This window comes from Cavia porcellus, unplaced genomic scaffold, assembly GCF_034190915.1.
Source record: "Cavia porcellus strain 051 isolate PalLab524CR breed Dunkin Hartley unplaced genomic scaffold, mCavPor4.1 scaffold_17, whole genome shotgun sequence".
In the NCBI taxonomy this organism is placed as follows: Eukaryota; Metazoa; Chordata; class Mammalia; order Rodentia; family Caviidae; genus Cavia; species Cavia porcellus.
This window is the reverse complement of record NW_026947500.1, coordinates 18,813,455-18,830,943: the sequence shown is the minus strand read 5'-3', so window position 1 is coordinate 18,830,943 and position 17,489 is coordinate 18,813,455. Positions and strand designations below refer to the sequence as shown.

At 52.6% G+C, this 17,489-nt stretch overlaps 1 long non-coding RNA gene across 1 annotated transcript; it reads left to right on the top strand.

Annotated features, from left to right (window-relative positions):
- Nucleotides 1-1,739: 1,739 nt before the first annotated feature.
- Nucleotides 1,740-15,938, top strand: LOC134470860 (uncharacterized). Its single transcript, XR_010040048.1, has 2 exons — nucleotides 1,740-1,910; nucleotides 5,379-15,938. It is a non-coding gene; the product is annotated as an uncharacterized LOC134470860 (long non-coding RNA).
- Nucleotides 15,939-17,489: the final 1,551 nt, after the last annotated feature.

Genomic DNA, 17,489 nt, shown 5'->3' with positions numbered 1-17,489 from the left:
TCCTTTTGAAGGCGGGGGTCATGCAGGGGCCTAGGGACCAACACCTTATCTGTCTGTGAGCCTGTAGGGGGCACTGGGGCAGTGGCCCCACCCGGCCACGGGAGCAGCACAAGGGTCCTGTTGGACCGTCACCACCTCCACTGCAAGGACATCCGTGCCCGGCCAGAAGCTGCGACCCAGTGGGGTGCGGAGGATGTGGGCATTGGGCAGGAGCCTGGCACCAGCCCGGCCACCCCTGCACCCCTGGGCGCCCCCCGCCCCATACTGAGCCTCAGCTTCCCAGCCACCCAAAGAGCTGATGGCCCGGGAACGAAGCTTTGCAAGAGCGCCAGCGGGGACACGAACCAGGCTGCGGGGCAATTGCAGGGCACAGGCGGCTGGCATGTGCGGGTCTGGGTCGGGTTTGATTCTCTTCCGCTGGTGCTGGAGATGGAACCGGGGCCTCATATGTGCCAGGCGAGCCTTTGCCTATGAGACTGCACCCCTAGTTCTCTTGGAGACCCCTCTCACTTAGCGGTGAGCTGCCCCAGGCTGGCCTGAAACTTTGGATCCTCCTGCCTCAGCCTCTTGGGATGCTGGGGTGAGAGTCCCAACACATGCCATTTTGTTAGGACCAGGCACTCTCTCAGCCAGGAAATTCAGTGTGGGGCACCATGGGCAGCAGGGCCTTTGAATGCCGGTGACCAGCGGCCCAGAGAGGCCGGGCTGAGCCTGATATTGGTTCTCTTGTTAGTGTCTCCCCAGGCTCATGGGGCTCATTGCTGTCCAGCCCTGGTCACAACTGTGTGACCAGGTCACATGCTTGGCTGGGAGGCCTGGGATGATCTGGGCCCTGTGCTGGGGCTTTGTATACTTTGTCACTCAGGGGCAAGTGTGACAACACGAAGGCAAAGCTCCAGCTCCAGACAAAACCAGTGTTTCTCTCCGGTCACAGAAACCATGCCCTGGGAGGGGCAGCACAGGTCAGGGAGCAGCCCCCCCACATTCTCCGGAGCGCAGTTCTCCTCTCTTCCTGCTCTCCCAGTCACATAGTCTCTGCCTCAGGGTCCAAGATAACTGCTTTCATTCCAGCCATCAAGCGTACATCCCAGCCAATAGGAAGGAAGGAAGGAGGAAAAAAGAGTACATTCTCACCTTAAGACGTTTGTGTTTCAGAACTTCCTGGATCCTTCTACTCATCTCCCGGGGCTGAGGAAGCAGAGCCAGTGACTGGTGAAAAATGAGTCCTCTGTGCTATGCAGACCTATTTTCACTAAGTTCTGACAATCTTTACATTTTAAATCCTACGTGTTTTTCTTGTAGCCTACTTGGGCATTACGGACTCCAGCTGGGACGTGGGAAAACCTCTCCGACCTGTTCCCATCCCCACGGCTCCCTCAAAGTGGATCCCGGGGCAGCAGCTCTGCTTCTCCGGTGTGGGGTACATCTTGACAGACATTTGTTGAATGAATAAGTGAATGAAGGAGTCAGTTGTTTCCATGTATTAACTTTAGAACCTTGGGCATTATTTCACTTTCCTGGCCTCAGTTTCCTCCTCTGTGGAATGGGAAAATGATTTTAATTTCCCAGTGTGCGCGCATGTGGAGAAGGCTGAGTACAAAGCCAGCCATTCCAGGGTCTCCTTCCCAGTGGGCGGCCAGGGTAGTGTATCCCGCCCCGGCGAGGGGGTGCAATGTCGCTGGTGGCCAGCAGGGGCCGCAGCGCACCGGGCTCTGAAGCTGGAAGAAGCATCCAGCAGGTGCAGGAGGCCGCAGGGCTCCTAGGCCAACGTCACCCAAGGGTTTGCTGGCCACAGACACCGAGGTAGGAACGCACCTCACCGCTGAGCTACCGAGGGGACCTCGCCAAGATGGAAGACTTGAAAAGTCAGCCCGCAGAATGGGAGGCAATGTTTGCACACCGTGTGTCTGGTAAGGCAGGGCTGGATCACCCAGCTCAGGGGAGCTCTGGAAGCTCAGCACCAGAAAGACAGACCCTGAGGCAAAGGCAGGCGGAGGATGGAGCAGGCGAATCTCCAAGAAGTAGGTGCCGGGAAAAGGTGCTCGGCGTCACGAGGCACAGATAACTCGGTGCCAGGTGGGACCCTCGGGGGTAGCTGGAATAGAAGAAGAAGGCATGCAAAAGAGGGTTAGGGCTAGGGCTAAGGTTCAGGTTGCAGGAGGGACAGAAAGTGGTGCAACCGTGAGGATGCAGTCCAGGGCTCAGACACGGTGCAGCACAGTCACCTTTTGTCCCGGCCTTGGATTTATCCGCATGAAGACATGGGGGTGCGAGGTAACTACTGTTCACGGTCCCCTCCAGATAGGAGCAGCCCCAGGCCCTCAGCTGATGGGAAGACAGCAGGAGGTGGTACACCAGGCACCATCAAAACGCACGGTGGGTGGACATTTAAATCTTAAAAGGTATTGCAGCGGGGGACATTCTGCATGGGCCTCCCTCAGAATCCTCCCCTGGCGTCCTTCCCGCCCCTTCCAGAAGTCCCCTTTCGTAGGTGTCCTCAGCTGTGCTGTCACCCTGCCTGGATGGCCAGAGTCAAGCCAGACCATGTTCCTTCCACCACCATTGTGATTCAGAGCCAGGAGTCACCCCGTGGCAGATGCGGTGAAGGGGGCGAGGTCACACTGTCGTGTTTCTGTTGGGTAGAAATTGCCATCCATCGAAGGGGTTAAGCAAAGCGGGGTGACCCAAAGTAGGATTATCATTTAAAGTTTATTGCAGTAAAAGACAGATGGCCACTAACCCTCCCCAAATACCCCCCTTGTTTTGAGCATACATCTCATTCTTGGCAATGCGTCTTTTACTGTAGTAAGATTTAAAATAATAATATCATAATAACAATAACAATAATAATTCCCCATACTTTTGATGGCCCCTGTGCCCGTTCAATGGGATCTTATTCAGCAAGAAAGAGGAACGACCGTGACCCTTTGCTGAACACAGCGAGTCTGGGAAACAGGAGAAGAAAGAGGCCAAACACAGAAGGCAACATGTCACGTACTCCACGGACATGGGAGGTCCAGGACTGGCAGTTCCGCCTGGCAGAGAGTAGGGTTATGGTAGCCGGGGCTGGGGATACTTGTGAGCAGGGCGTATCCTTCGGGGAGGTGAAAACTCTGGACTTAGTGGCAATGGTTTTGCAATCTCTGGACTGCACTGACGCCGCTGACCTATGCACTTTAATGGCATGTAAACTATTTCCAAAAGGCCCCGGTAGTGCGAAGTTCTGGAGGATGAGCCAGGGCGCTGTCAGCAGTTATGGAGCTGGGCTGTGTGGTCAGGGACCTGGGCTGTGCATCAGGGAGCCACGCACGCGGTCAGGGAGCCGGGCTGTGTGCCAGGCAGCCAGGCCATGTGGTCAGGGACCTGGGCTGTGTATCAGGGAGCCAGGCCACGTGGTCAGGGACCTGGGCTGTGTGCCAGTCTGACCTCCATCCAGATGCCTCTGTGACCCTTGAGACTCCCTGAGAATGCCTGGACCCTGGTTAGCATCATCTGTGTGTTCGGGTGGGGACCTCTGACCTGGTCTCCTAGTACTGGGCCTGAAGGGTCTGAGGGGTACAGGCAGGCCGGGATCCCCAATGACCTCTGCCTGGAGATGGGCCTGTTGGGAGTGCCTGGTGATGGTGGATGGGCCTGAGGCCCACAGGGACCCAGACATGGACTGCAGGCCGAGCAGTTCCAGCCCCGCCTCCTTCCCTTGGACGGGGCCCGGAAGGGTCATACAGCCCAGCCCCGATCTCGATCTGCTTTGCTCTCTGGGGTCTTGTTTCCTGGCCACATGGAGGTAGGGAAGCTGGCACTTTGTGACCCAGCCTGAGCCCTGGCTTCCTCCAAGCCTTTCGTGCAGCCGTAGGATCCCTCAGTGACCTCGTGGGGCTGCCAATGGGTCATTTTACAGAGGGAAACTGAGGCAAGAAGTAGGTTCAGCTTCACTCAGTCTAGGTCCTGACTCATAGCTGTGGCTGGACTGGCCCAGGGTGGAATTTGAATCCAGGCTTTAGGCCCAGCTAGAGAGGACCCCACTCAGTGGACTCACCTCCAGCCAGATCTGCCCTGCTGTGGGCAGGGTGACCCTTACAGTCAATTAGACATGGTTCCTCGCAGGAGGGAACTCACAGATGCCCCTGAGGAGGGACAGCTTTGTGGAGCACTGTGGGCACAGACAAAGGTCGTGGGAGCCCTGCAGGGATTTCTGAGTCAGCTGCTGGCATCAGGAGGAGGAGAGAGAGGGGCCTTGGGTCCCGGGCCAGCCATGTCCTCCAATATCCAGCAGTGCAGCCACTCCCTGGGTGGCAGCAGTGATAGGACCACAGGCCAGCTGGTAGGGAGCTGGGGTGAAGCCCATGCATCCCAAATCCTCAGCTCTCCTCCATAAATAGTGATAACTTGGGGGCACCCAGAACTCTTCCCTGGCCAGCACCCAGGATGCCGACGCCTCCTGTAGCCTGCGAGGAGGAAGGAGGAGGGTCACTGCTGCTGGACAGATGAGGTGAGGCAGGCAGACATGAGCCCTGGGCAGCAGGCAGAAAGGAGATACAGAAGGGCCCTGACCAAGAGGACGTGGAAATTGCCACTCTTCCTCAATGGCAAATTCAATTACCAGCTCTGCGGGCAAGGCTTTGGGGAACGGATGCTCCCCACCTCGCTGGTGGAGGGGATGCAGTGTGAATTGGAACAACCTCTCCTGGGGCAGTTTGGTGAAATCTGTCACAATTACAGCTGTGTAAAGCTTTTGACACCAGCAACCCCACTGCAGGGAGCTCATCCTTCAGACGGTCTTGGCATGAGCCAGGCACAGGCTGGGGGCTGCAGGATGGGCTGGGGTATAATCCAGCCTGTGTGCACGTTGAACTAGTATACAGCTGTCAAAACACTAAGGATCATCTGTGTAGACTGGGGTGGTGAGACCTGCAGAACTCGGCATCCAGCGAGCAGCCATTCACTGCCTTAGATGAACCAAAGGGAGGAAATCAAACCCTGCACACCCACAGACCAGGAATTGTCTGTTAGTGGGTATAGACTGGGGAACCGGGTGAGGACACAGAAGGGATGCCCTGTATGCTTTCTGTCTTTGAGCTATGTCACTACCACGTGTGTTAGAACCTTAGCAGTAACGACAATCGTTTAAAGATTTTTTTCCCAGCCTCTCTCAGGCTTTGGGAAAGGTTTATAGCAGGTGTTCAATGCAATGTACTCCTGGCGGCACCAATATAGCTGTGGCTAGCTATCCACAAATACTGGAATAACACAAGGAGAAAGGGAACAGGATCAATCCAGACAGGATCAGCTGCCTCGCATTTTCAGTATATTTTCTTGCAGTTCTTTTTTTTCAGAGATCATTTCTTTACCAGCTCTTTATTTGTGTACTTTTATTGCAGTTCTCTGATTTATGGAACTCTTGTCATGCCAGGGATCCAACTCAGAATGTATCGGTCTGACTGCTGCGTAACAAATGAACTTAACACTTCAGAGCTTAGGACAAGAAAGGTTTCCCTGAGCTCAGTTCACCGGAGGATGGGGTGATCCCACCTCCCCATCCCAGAGCCTCAGCTGGCTGAGTGAAGAGCAGCCTCCGCCACCACCTAAAGAAGCACAGGTACTGAGAATACAAAATGATGTCGGATGCCTTTGAATTCAGACTGCCATATCGAGCAGGGGTTCTGATGGCTCCTCGTGGCAGGCAGGCTGGGGGGAGCATTTGGTGCAGAGAAGCACAGCTTTGGGAGATGCTGAGGTGGAATATATGGCCCACCTGGACCAGAGGAGACAGACATCATCATCCCGTACTCACTGCAGGGTGCAGCAGCCGATGACTTGTCGCTCACCAACAGAAACGAGGCACACACTCTGCAGTTTGCAAACCTTCAGAAAGGCCCTGTGGCTGTCTCTGCCTGCTGCCCCACCTGATGAGGAGACACCTTCTACCATCCTGGGCTGGATCTAGGCTCGAAGCTCACCTTCTGGCTTTTTAAATAGCTCGAGAGCAGCATCTTTACGCCTGGATCTTTGCTTTCATTGAGGCCGGCCTGTGCCAAGCCAGACTCTGTTGGAAGAAGAGTGCTAAATTCATGCTGAAGCTGTGGAGCAGCCTCGACGCTCCCCAGGAGTGCACAGAGACCAGAGCGTCTTCTTCTGGTCTTCTTCCGTGATGCATTTGGCAGTGTGGTATTTTCCATGTGGATTCCATGAGCATTGTGTGCATTAACAGATGGCTTTGGACCCTTCTCTTTTTTTTTCTTTTTTTTGGTACCAAGGATCAAACTCATGACCTTGTGCTTTCCAGGCAGGTGCTTACTCTGCTGAGCTAAATCTCCAGCCCCTAGACCCTTCTCTTTCTTTATCCCAGGAATCGGGCTCAGGGTCTTACGCTTGCCAGGCAGGTGCTGTGCAGCTGATGAGCTATATCCCCGGCTCCTTTGGACCCTTTTCTTAAGTACATGCCTATCTTTTAACTTTCTTTCTTTCTTTTAACTGAATCTTGCTATGTTATCCAGCTTGGCTGTGAAATGGCCTTAGGAGGTCCTCCTGCCTCAGCCTCTCAAGTAGCTGAGATCATAGGTGTGCTCCTGTGTGCCTTAAATTTTTTTTTACTAGTTTCTTTTTTCTTTCTTTTATTCTGTCTTTTCTCTCTCTGTCTCTCTACATCTTTTTTCTTTTCTTTCTTTCTATTCTTCCTTCTTTCTTGTTCTGGGGATTAAACCTAGCACATTCCACTAAGCTAAATCCCAACTCATTTTATTTATTTATTTATTTTTATCTTGAGAGAAGTTTTCACTAAATTGCTAAATTGTCCAAACTAGGCTCAAACTTGAGATCTTCCTGCCTTTGCCCCTCAGAGTGCTGGGATCACAGGTGTGGCCTCTCTGTTTCCCTTTTTAAATCCCTCATCCCCCCTCCTTGTGTTCAGAGACCCATCCACTAACCCGGTTAATGCTCACAGGTTACTAACTCTTCTGGGTTAAAATGTGACCTGCTTGGACCTGGAGCAGGGGCCGGGCCTGCCCTGGCCTGCAGTGATGTGCTCGCTATGTCCCCTTGGGCAACTTGCTTTTCTTCTTGGGGGTCTCAGTTTCTCCATTGTTAAGAGGCTGGAGTGTCCCGATGAGAGGTCTGAGGAGGGCCCTTAGCCAGGCTGAGGGCTGCCTCCACCTCTCACCTCTGCCTTCCGCCTGGCTCTCAGTGCTGTCTGATCTGGCCAGCTCCAGCTTCCCCTGCTTCAGTCCCAAGGCCCCCTGGCCACTGCCAACACCCTGATGCTCAGACACCCAGGCCCAGACCTGCCCCTGGTGTGGAAAGCACCAGGGCAGGGGCTGCTGGGAGCAGCCTCGTTCTGACCTGCGGTGCTACTGTGTTTCTGCTCTTGTCTTCAAGTGAAGTGTGCTTCTGGTGGTCAGTGATCAATTACCTTGTAAAACAGTGCAGTTGGTAAGATCCTATGTATGTGTTCATCAGAGGGGCCATTGCCATGGTTGATTGATCAGTGATTTCGTTCTTGGACTCACAGCTCATGGAAAATCTTTTGGAAATGGAGGTTCTTGTTCCAATGGCTCCATGAAGCTGTGACTTCCTCACTAGGTCTGCAATGACGGCAGAGTGTGGAAGGACAGAGTAGCATTTAGTGGGCACCTCTTTCACGTCCTAAGTCGTCCAGGGGACCTCCTGCCACTCCCTCCAAGTCCTTGTGCGGTGAAGTGTGTAACAGAAGAGCAAACTGGGGCCAAGAAGCTACAAGCTGTGCTGGGACTTCATGGAGATTCTCCGTGTGAGCAGAGCTGGTCTCCTGACGATTGTTATGGTTTGTGTCTAGATGTCCCCACAAAGCCCGTGTGGTTATAGGTGGGGCTTTTCAGAGGTGGCTGGATCTAGGGCATGTGATGCTGGGATTAAAGCTGTGATAATGGGATTAATGCTGCAATGCTGGGATTAAGGGTGCCTCTCCCTGGCTGTGAGTGTCACCGACCTGGGTGCCCTGGATAGAACATAAGTGAGAGAAAGAGAGCTATCACTGGTTGCTTGCTGCTGCTGCTTCTGTTGCTGCTGCCTGTCTTCTGCTGCATTCTGCCTGCTCTGTGATGCCCCTCTGCCAAACCCCACTGCCTTGGAGCCTGCCAATTATGGACTGAAACCTCTACAAACTATAAGGCAATATAAACCTTTCCTGTAACTTTGGGTGTTGGATAGTTTGTCTCGGCAACCAGAAAAAGAACTAAGGCAATGATCAAGGCCAGGTAGGTGGGGCAGCCAGCTACCCCTTTGTCTGGGGGCAACCCCTCCTGCAACCGCCGGCCCTTAGATCCAAGGGACACCTGGCCACTTCTGACACCCAGTGTGCAGTCTGTTCACTGTGATTGGCCCAGGAACAGTCACCTGACCTAAATCAGCCAATCAGAGTCCCTGGGAGTGCAGAAGACTGTGGTCATCCTGAAGCTGCTAGCAGCTGTGGGCACCATCTTTAGGAGAGTCAAAAGAGCGGGACATCTCATGGAAGGAAATTGAGGAGGAGGAAGAAAGGCTACATCCAAACGTGGCCCTTGACCACCTGAATCCAGCTGCCGGCAAAACAGTTGCAGCTCACCAGATTTTCCTGCATATCCATCATCAAGTTCCCTTTTTGATTTAAGCCATTTTGTGCGGGTTCTTTGTCACTGGCAAGCAAGAGACTCCTGAGAGGTGCGCTGTAAGGGAGAAGACGAAACATACCCTAGGCAGCGTCTCTGCTGCTGAGCTCAGAGTCTGCGAGTGGCAGGGATTGGCCTACAGCTTTGTGTGCATCCCGCATTTGAGGAATAACATGGGCCAGACCCAAGAGGAGATGGAGCCACTAAGACCCGAAGGTCCTGATTGCATCGTGTGTAATGTGGAGAGAGAGGAAGCAAAAAGCAAAAAAAGGCCCGGGTACCGATAAAAAGGAAAAAGACAAAAAAAAAAAAAAAAAAAAAAAAAAAAAAGGAAGACATCTTGCAACTTTTCTTGTAGGTTTGGAAATCTTCAAAAACACAAGTTGAGTAAGACAAAAGCAAAACAACCTATGTTCCATCCCATGCTGGCAAACAGTGGATAGTGTTGGGGAGCTGCCATTTTGGGAGCCCCCATCTTCCATGTACCAGAGATCAGTTTTCCCACTGGTGAGGCTAAAGAGCCAGGTGACCTGTTGGATCAAGCTTGGGGGCCACTGCCTCAGTTTACATCTGCCCTGTGGGTGCCCACATATGACTGTGGCAGGTGGTGGATTGTCACAGAGCATGGCGTCTTCCCTTCTAAAGTTCAGAGGCACAGTTCCTCCCTCGTGAGGTGTTCGGGGCTCCTTACATCAGCCTCTGTGGGTGAGGCCTATCTTCCCTGGCCCAGAGGTGCTGGTTAGTACCCTTTCCGGAATGCTGGCACCACACTTCCTCTAAGCAGGCATCCAGAGGAGACCAGTGCACTGGCTGGCAGAAGAGTTATCTGTGTGTGTGTTGCCTCTGAGGACTCTCCACGCTTTATTCTCTGAGTGCTGCCCCCATCTACCCATCTGCACTGGGCTGGAGGAAATCACCATCTTCACCTGTATGCTGGGAGGGGTGCACCCACCCATGCCTCAGGGGATCGAGCCAACAGCAGGAGAGTTCCTATCTGGGCCTATCCCTTCCCTAGCACCCACTTAGGTCCTCTCTGGGTCACTGCCCTGTGCCCACACTGGGGACCTCATTGGAGATACCCACTGGGAACTTACTCTCCAGATGCCAAGACTCAAATGAGTCTCCTTGTTGTAGTTTGTATCCAGATATTCCTCCAAGCTTCATGTACTCAGAGGTGGGGCTTTGGGGGTGATTGGACCATGGGATGTGATATGCATTAGTAGATTAGGTCACTGTTGAGTTTATAGCCAAATGTGATGTTGGGAGGTGAAAGCAGGCTGGAGGAAGTGCTTGCTGGGGAAGCACTGGAAGGTCCTGGCTCCCTCCTCCTCCCTTGATCTCTCTCTGCTTCCTGCCTGCCATGCCAGGAGCTGTTCCTCCTCTGTGATGTCTCCTCTGCCCTGCTGCCCTGCCTGGGAGCCAGCCGACTGTGGACTAAAACCTCTACAAACCGTGAGCCAAGGAAAACCTTTCTTCCTTCTTGCTGTGGGTGTCAGGTGTTGCATCTCAGCGATGAGAGTCACTAAGACACACCCAATTTTCTTGTGGTGGAAACTTAGTCTTTAATGCAGCAGTATTGAAAGGTGGAAAACTTTGGGGTATGAGTCAGGAAGTTCCACCCTACAAATTATCTAATCCTTTTGTATATTAATGGCTTCATGGATTGACGAGCCAGAGGAAGCGGCTTTGTGGTAAAGGTGCTCTGTTTCTGGCACACTTGGCCTTGTTTTGCCTGCCACTCGATGTCATGTTACAAGCTGATGAGAAGGCCCTAACTATTGGCTAGTGCCACCCCCAGAACCATGAGTCAAGTATACTTCTACTCTTTATAACATGCCCAGCCTCGGGCATTTTCTCTGAAGATGAACTGGGACATCAGACCACCAGAAGTGAAATATGGAGACAATGCATCCCCAGCACACACAGCTCAGGTAACGAGTTGAGGCCCATGGCAATCTGAAGGAAAAACAAAGGCATGGAATTGCTGTCCTTGAGCCGGTGCCTGCAGAAGCTCAGGTGCACATTTAGTAGCATGCTCCCTGGAGTAGAAGGTGGCCTTGTTGATACTGTGACCCTCAACATCAACAGCTGACTGCTGCCCCTCCTCCCCGCCGGCATGATTGGGAGGGTCTGATGGCCGAGCCCTCTGTGTGCTTTCCTGTTTTCATCACCCCAATAGAGGGATGGTGGCACCATGGGGTTCACACTGTGGTTCTGATGTCCTATTCTCTGCATGAGCAAAGTTGCCCTCTTTTTCTTATTTGGGAGTCATGTGTCTTCTTCTTTTCTGTTAATTCTCTTCTTGCATCCTTTGTCTGTTTTTCCCTTGGGTGGCTGGTTTCCTGTGTTCCACTTAGTACCAGGCTTTTTGTTGGTGACTTTGCAGTTTAAAAATTGTCCCAGGCCCAGGCCCGTGGTGCTGTCCTGTGTCCCTGAGCCCAGAAAGCCGTGAGGTTCCTTCGGAAGAAGACACTGTTCAGGTAAACTTCGATCAGGCGTGCGGTGTGGGGCTGCACCAGGAGTTCCTTGTTAGAGTCAACCCTGTGTCTGCCAAGAAGAGGAGGAAATTGGCCACTCCAAGCACGAGGCTGATTGGAAGGGCTTGGTTTCCCCTGGGAACAATCGTGCTGTATTTGCTGCTGTGAATAACAAGAACTGACTTATAGAAGTGGTTTCTGGATTGTATGTCCTTCTTAAAAGGCATGCTCACGTGGATGCTTTAGAAAATGACACTGTTTCATCTTCTTCTACCTTTTGATCCTGGACCCCAAGTCTCCTCTCCAGGCAGCCTCGCCCCCTTGCAGGCTGTCCTGGGATGTGGTCACTTTCTGTTGTGAGCAGTGGACTGGTGTCACAGCAGAGCTGACAGGTGACTGTGAAGGCCTCGTGTCTACCTGGGCACATCTTCAGTCTGAAAGAGCCGGGCCCTTCCAAGACAGGCACAGGCAATGGGGATTGAGCCCACTGGAAAAAACCCAGAAATCAGGCAGGCCGCCTTCACTGCTGAGTGGAAACCCGATCTGCACTCATGGAGAATAATGTGGGCCCCTGCTTCTCCAGGGGACTCTGGTGCTCCAATTGCCAGGTGACATGGAGCCCTGCTGGGTGCAAATTGGAAATTTAGGGCAGAGAGACCACTGCCAGTCCGGGTGTGAGTCATCCCTGCTCTGCTAGCTGAGAGGACAACACAGCCATCGTCAGAACTGCCCGGACAGCACATGTAGACACTGCCCCAAGGACCTGCCATGTCCACCCAGGGGTGCCAGCTCCAACCCCTGCCTGGATCCTTGCCACTTTGTCCACAGACTCTCCCAGTTTGTACCCTGAGCATGTCCATATCTGACCAGCCCTAGAATGTCCTGTTACAACAGGAGAAGAGGACTTGCCCTTGGCAAACTGGATGGCCCTTTCCATTGAGTAGCCATTTGCCTCTCCTGCTGGGAAAGCCAGGCCAAGAGAGCAGTGTGCCGTAGCCAAGGTAGGAATCTGCCCAGAGTCAGGGGAGCAACTTCCAAACCCATTCCCTCATCCCACACATACACACTTCACTCTCTCAGCAGCGGCAACAGCTGACATCTTTTGAGGTCTTCCTGGGCTGCTAAGAACATCCAGGGGACTCGTCCAGCGGCTCCTGCATAGCCTTGGAAGCTGGGGGCCTCCACTGTCCTGTTGCCTGATGATAAAACTGTAGTTCACAGATGTTATTAAATGCATTAGTTCAAGTTATGGCTTGCAGGACTAGAGTCAGGTCCCTGAGCCTTCATACCCAATGCTGTGCAGGCTGCTTCTCCCTGGCCCTCCCGCTTATCTGATGGCTTTGCCAGGGGTGCCTATCCACACCCTCTTTTGTGAAGATGCAGGCCAGGCATCCAGGGAAGCCACCTCTTCTTTGAAGCGAAAGCAAAGTGCAGAGTGAAAGTGTTCATGGGCAGCCTGTTGTGCTTCCTTCTAACCCTGCCTATTGTCACTTCCCATTATCTCTAACTGCTTCCTTGTGCCATGATAAAACTCTGCAAATGCCATTCACGTGGCGTGATCATATTTGATTGTGTAGGAGTAACATGGTTTGCTTAACCTTTTTCCAATTGCTGAACATCAAGATGGCTTATTATAAATAATCCTTCAGTGGACATCTTGATGTACTACCATCCCATGGCCAGTTGCTTTGTGCGTGCAAAGTTTCCCAGAGGTCTTGCTCCAGCCACAGCTCTCCAGAAAGCTGTGCCAATCTGCCAGGCACGAGGCACAACAGCGCTGCCAAGAGGAAACTTACACCACTGTCAGGGCTCCCCGGCAGTGACATTGTGGAAGGCAACAGCAGATGGGGCTGGACTGGGGGTCAGGCTGGAAGTCAGCAAGCGCCATGACTCACCTGCCTGCCCAAGAGGACAGAGCCCCAAGAGAGGAGCCTCACGTGACCGAGGGCTTAGCACAGAGGCTGGAGGACAGGCCAGATGGCAGCTGCTGGGCGGGGACATGTCAGATCCTCCTGGGCTCCCTGCCAGGAGCACACCTGCTGGGCGTGGAGCTCAGGCACCATGAGTGGCTGCCCTGTGCTGTGTTCCCACCTGGTAGCAGTGCCACCTCCAGGAGCCCTCAGGGTGATATGAGGCATTCCTGCAAAGCCTTAGCTTAGCACTCACCTAGTGTTGGCTATAATTATCCTCAGTGTCATTATGATCAGGAAGGCTTTAATGGGGTTCTAGTACTCATGGGGCTTGAAACCCAGCCCTGGTCCCTCAAAAATCCCTAGTTCCAATTCCTAATGCAAAAGCTGCTTGGTGCAGTTTGGAGCAGCCTGTCAGTGGAAGCTGGGCGACACCAAGATCTCACTATGTAGCTCAAACTGGCCTTGAGCTTGCAATCTTCCTGCCTCAACCTCCCAACTGCTGGGATTACAGGCAGGCCCCGCCTGTAATCCTGGCTGTACAGATTTCATCAGAGATCAGGAGTGGAAATCTCAGATACCTGCTCATCCCAGGACATTTAAGGGGCTAAAGCCTCATGATCCAGACCAAAACAAATAGGATCTATAATTGTATATGTAGCATGTGCCTACCCAGGTGCAATTAAATCCTAAATCTTCCCAGGAGACAAAGAGTTGAACCACATTTGCTTGTTTGCTTGGAGTTTGTTGAGCATCTCCTATGTGGACACCCACTGCGAAGAGACTCAGATCCCCTACAGCCGGTGTGGCGGGAATTCTATATGGGGAGTGACACTTTGCACAATGAAAAAAAATTGCTTTTTGGTGGTGGTGCTAGAAATTGAACTCAGGGCCTCAGGCATGTTAGGCAAACACTACCATGGATCTAGGCATCAGCCCTAAAACATTTTTTTTCTACTTTTTGTTTTACAAATGTTGTATGATGAGCATTTGATTTTAAACGATCCATACTCCCAGGTATGGCAGGACGTGTCTATAATCCCAGCAGCTGGGAGGCTGAGGCAGGAGGTTTGCAAATTCAAGGTCAGTTTGAACTATACAATGAGACCCTGTCTCAAACACATGTACAAACAAACAACAGCAACAAAAAATCAATATGTGTATCCAGACAATAAATTATTATTTGATATTAAAAGGAACAATGTTCTAATATACAGATAAACTTGGGAAATATTATGCTTAGCAAAAGAAGACACAAATGGTCACCTTCTGTGAGGTGACATTTGTATGAAAAGTCCAGACTAGAGAAGTCCATAGAAACAGAGAGTAAGAGAGTGTGTTGCCAGGGGCTGGGGAGAGGGCGGAAAGTGTGGGACTGCTAAGAGGGATGGGGCTTCCTTTGGGGGTGCTGAAGTTTTCTGAGATGATGGTTGGATACCACTGAGAATGGACTAAGAACTGTGTACTCTAGGGAATTACTTATAGGGTATGGATTATATCCTAATAAGGCTATCAAGAAAAAAACCAACACACGTTAAAATTTGGGAGGAAAGGACATGTTATCTTTTTAAATATATATATATACGAAACAAAAGCTGGATTCTAAAGCATGGTGCCACAGGGCACAGGGCATGCTGGAGATGTCCAGGTGCCCACTACGGGCAGCCGGTATACTCAGCCATTGTGCTAATTTAGTCCTTGGTGATGTGGCCTCTGTGCACCTTCTTTTCTCAAGGCTCTGTTCTTCACTTCTGAGTGACAGTCACCGCCTGGTCCTATACCATCAGATGGGCCAGGTATGGCCCAGGGGTATTGAGCCCCTCCCTCCATGTGCTGCCCAGTGGTGGCCTGTGCCTACCTCTGGCTGTCAGAGCAGTGAGATCCCCAGCATCTGTCTCTGGGTTGGCTGACTGTTTTCTTGGTGGTAGGACCTGGGGCACCAGCCTGCCCTTCAGGGCCATTGGAGAGCTGTGCTCAGCATCAAACCCTACAAAGACTGGGGCTCCAGGAATTGCCTGGAAGGAGCTACTCCAAGAGGCTTATACTGGTAAACTGCCCCCAGCAAACCCAGGGGAATGACACAGTCTGGGCCCTGGCATCGGGGCAGGCTCTGCTCTGCTGCTGGTCTCCCGCCAAGTGCTCACCCTGCAGATGGTGCCATGATACCTCCATGTGCCAGGCTTTCAAAGGACCTGGAGCCTCCTTGGGGCTTTGGGCCTTGCACTTGGACACCCCGGCCCCCGAGTCCTGGCCACACCAGAACCCTAGTCAATCTTCCAGGCAGGTAACGGGGTTTCCAGAGCCAGAGGATGCTAAAGTGCCAGATGTGACACCCTGGGTGGAGAAGGGCTGAGACGGGGCCATGGAAAGCACAGTGGTGAATACTCCCAGAGCTCATTGGGTGCCCCCTTACAGACAAGGAATGGGGGCACTGAGGCTGTGGGCGAGGCTGGATGGTCTCTGCCTTCCTCCTATACCTGTGGGTCCACTTTCTCTCCCAGTATGGGTACTTTTTCTTTTTCTCCTCTCTCCTACTTTCCCTTTTTCCTTTCCCCCTCCCCACTCTGTCCTCCCTTTTTCTCCCCCTCTTTCTCACCTTTCTTTCTTTTTTTTTCCTTCCCTTTTTTCATTCTTCAGTGGTGGGGTTGGAATCCAGGGTCCCACACATGCTAAGCAAGTGCTTCACCACTAAGTGACATACCCAGTCCAATAATTTTACTTTAAACAGCATTGTAAGAGCCAGGCATGGTGGTGCATACCTGTAATCCCAGCACTCAGGAGGCTAAGGCGGGGGGGGGGGGGTCATTGTGAGTTTGAGACCAGCATGGGCTACAAAGTGAGCTCAAGGCCAGCCTGAACTGCATAGTGACAACTGGCCTCAAAAAGACAAAAAATAAAATAAGATAAAATAAAAGGCATTGTCTGCCCTGCCAGGACTGAGTATCCGCTCCACTTATTCACCAGCACTTCCTTAGAAGACTGGTTTTCTGGTTCATGTGTCACACCTCGGAACATTTCTAATGGGATCCTGTCGTTGGAAGGAAACAGGGAAGATGTACCCCAATAGTACCTGGGACTGGGTCTCCATTTAAAAAGGCCGGCACCTGGTTGACCTAGTGAGCCTCAGTGGGTCCTGGTATGAGCAGAGGCAACAGGGCTGCTCCTGTCTCCCTTCTCCCACCAATGTTTCTTAAGCACCTACTATGTGGTGAAGCTGCTGGACACGACCATCATGCCCATTTTGCAGATGAGCAAAATGATGATGTGGTCCTGGAGCTTCATCTCCTGATGCAAGTGTGTGCCTGTCGGCGCCTGCTACCAGCTCAGGCTGGGGCACTGGGGCAGATGGACTGGGGCAACCATCTCAGGCAGGAACTCCACGGCACTGGGAAGCTGGGAAGTGTTAAGTCTTGAGAAGCTGGGGTGAGGGGTATGGGGTGGAGTCTTCATGCTGTGGCCTTGAGAAGTTATTGAACGTTGGGAAGTCTCTATGCCAGGCCTCAAAGTAGTCATCTGTGAGAGGTAGTGTCATTCATGCCCACCTGGCCAGGCCTTCGAGACAGCTGTTCTAAGCACCAAATGCAGGTGCTATACTATCATGCCCCGGGTCCCCACATCAGAATCACCTCTACAACCTCACAGAGCCTCAGGACAGCTAGCAAAGCTACAGGCAATGATTGTTTTCCTGGTCCTAGCACCAGGGGTGTAGTGGCTCAGAGATGTGCCCCGGCTAAGGGCACACAGAAGGTTCCATGGAAGTCCTGGCTTCCAAGTTCGGGTCAAAGAACCCTCAGGCTCCACCTGCTGGAATCCCAAGGCCTGCACCAGTGAGATTCTTTGCTTGGGACACAGGGATCTTGTCCAGTATCCCTTGGCTGAGGACTCTAATGGTCATGGACTGGTACCCGAAATGAGCCATGGGAAATGTGTCAGCAGGGCTGTGTGAAATCATCCCTAGGAGCTCAGCACAGAGTGTTGCATCAGAGACAGGTTCTCCCCTGTCCACCACAGCCTGCACGACTCCCCCTGACTTGTGGGTGTAACCATCCTTCACAGGATGCCAGTGTGGGTGGGCAGCAGCTGTGGGTGCTGATGAGAGTGGCTGGTCTTCTCCTCCATCACCAGGCAGGCATGTTGCCACTTGCCAACCACTGGGAACAGGAGGAAGCAGACTGTGGGCCCTGGTACATAGTCATTTCCCTCTTATCTTGGGGTTCCCTGGGTCAGGCCGGAGCATACTCAGCCCTGACAGACCCAGCTCAAGTCTAGGAGGAATTGGCAGCCCTCGGGATGGGCGAACCAGAATGACCAGTCCATTCCTCAGGGTTGGGATACCAAGACTTAGGAAGGCCTGGAATTTGCCCAAGGTCACTCAGAATGCAAGGGACACAGTTTGGGAGTCTTTAGAGTCCACAGGGACCAAGAGGAGTCTCACCCTGTGCCTTAACCTCCCATCTGGGTGGTGCAGCTCAGAGCCCTGCTTC